A 1,946-nucleotide genomic window follows, 5' to 3' on the forward strand; every position below is an offset into this window, starting at 1 on the left:
CCAGCGCCATCCCCGCTCATCATCCCCGGCTCCCGGCTGGAATTCCTGCCTTCCCCCGCTGGTGGGAGCAGCCTGGTGCTGGAAGGGTGGGACAGCGGATCCCTTTCCTGCCTCCATCCATCCCCCGGCCCACCTCGGGCTCCAGAGGGGCTGGAATTCTGCTCCTTCCCTGCTCCTTCCCCTCCCCCAGCCTTTACTCGGCGCCTCAATTTAATTTTCCAGAGGGAGCAGCCACGGGAATCAATCCCGGGATGCTGCGCCAGGAGCGCTCCGTGTTCTCCCTTCCCGAGCGCTTTTCGCGGTGCCAGGGAGCTTCTCCTCGGCCGTGGAGGAGTCAAACCCCGCCGTGCCGGGGTGGGATTTTGGGGCTGGGGGATCTGCGGGATGGCAGGAGGGCAAGAAAAACATCGGGATTTTACCAGGTGGAGCAGAAGGTGTCCCACCGAAACGGGATTGTGCCCTCACCCTGGAATCTGCAGGGATGGAGGGATCAAGGGATGAACCCCGCTGCTCTCAGCCCATCCCTGCGGCATCTGGGCCGTTCCCTGGGTGCTCGCAGCCCCTCTGGCCATGCCGTGCCCTGTGCCAGGCTGTGCCGTGCCACGCTGAGCCTTTTCCAGGAGGGGAACCGGGCAAAAAAAAAAAAAATAAAAAAAGGGGGGTGTGGAAGGAAACATTCCTGCCTCGTTGTTGTCGAGCGTCCCACACACGGAGCCGGCCCTCGGGAAAGCTCCGTGCGCGGCCGGGATCTGCAGGGAAAGCAAAACAATGGGATCCCCAGGGGACAACAATGCCCCATTGTCCTTTGAAGCCCGAACAATGGGACAATGGCCCACAGGCTGCTCCCTTTATTCCCAGGCACGCCCCCCCCCGCGGCCCCGGGACCGGCTGGGGCCGGGGGCTCCCGCTGGCCCCGAGGAGCCACCGCGGCCGCCGCTCGCTGTGCCCTCGTCCCGCTCCGTCCCTCACGCCCGGGGTGAGTCTCGGGGAGGGGGGGGATCCCCGCGGCCTCGCCGTGTGCGTGGGGTGTGCCCGGGAGAGAAGGAGGAGGAGGAGGTTTCCCTTTGATCCTCGGGGTTTCGGCGGCGGGGAGGGGATGGAAAAGTCCCGTCGGGTCACGCGGGCCGTGGCCGGAGAACAGCGGGGCTTTGTTGTCTCCGGGGGTGGCCACTCGTCAGCTCGCCCTGAAGGATTCCTGGGGAATCCGAATCCTCCTCGTGGCGTTGGGAACGAGCCCACCCTGGACCCTGTAGGGGATGGGGGGCAGGGGGTGCCCCCCATCCCGCGGGACCTGGGGCACCCAAAAGCCTCTGGGCTGTTTCCCAGATGTCCCCAGGCCACCTCCAGCCACCCCCAAGGATCCAGCCGCTCTCCCGTTGGTCCCCACAAGCTGCTGGAGGAGCTGAATCCCACCCTGCTTTCCCAGCTGGGGGGCAGCGGGGGGATGGTGCCCACGCTGCCACCCCGAGGGTCCCTCTGGGAGGGCACAGCCGCAGGGGACAGGCCATGGACTGCTCTCCTTGTCCCCTCCACCCGCTCCCAAAATCCAGGGATGGTGGAAATCCAGGGCTGTGTGAACGCAGGGCCGCCGATTCCAGGGTCGGGATCGCTCGGCCGGACTGGATCCGCTCTGGGATCCCGGGGCTGGGATTCAGCCCAGGTGGCACCGGGCCCAGTCACCTTTGCGGTTGCCACAGGGGCCACCCCCGTGTCCCCTGTCAGCAATTCCTCGTCCTCTCCTCTGCTCTGGGGCCACCTGGGGGTCCCATTTGTCCTTTTCCCGGTGCTTTTTTGGTCGCGGAGGGAGCGGGGAACGCAGCGCTGGGATGGGGGACACGGGGAGCTGCGTGTCCCCAAAGACCACCACCAACCTCCAGCGCCCCGCGCGAGCTTCCAGCACCCCCCAACCCACATCCCCCCCACCCAAATCCCTCTCCTGCCGGCAC

At 66.5% G+C, this 1,946-nt stretch overlaps 1 protein-coding gene across 5 annotated transcripts in view; it reads left to right on the forward strand.

Moving 5' to 3' along the window:
• Positions 1 to 958: 958 nt before the first annotated feature.
• The window catches only part of SOX13 (SRY-box transcription factor 13), a 25,450-nt gene continuing 24,462 nt past the window's right edge, over positions 959 to 1,946 (forward strand). For 4 of the 5 annotated variants that reach the window (XM_032133063.1, XM_032133066.1, XM_032133064.1 and 1 more), the window contains exon 1: positions 960 to 976. The gene's annotated coding sequence lies outside the window, so the exon portion shown is untranslated. Of the gene's footprint in view, positions 977 to 1,946 lie in introns of all 5 variants that reach the window. The other variant, XM_032133068.1, reaches the window with a different exon arrangement.

The sequence above is a fragment of the Corvus moneduloides genome, chromosome 24 (genome assembly GCF_009650955.1).
Source record: "Corvus moneduloides isolate bCorMon1 chromosome 24, bCorMon1.pri, whole genome shotgun sequence".
In the NCBI taxonomy this organism is placed as follows: Eukaryota; Metazoa; Chordata; class Aves; order Passeriformes; family Corvidae; genus Corvus; species Corvus moneduloides.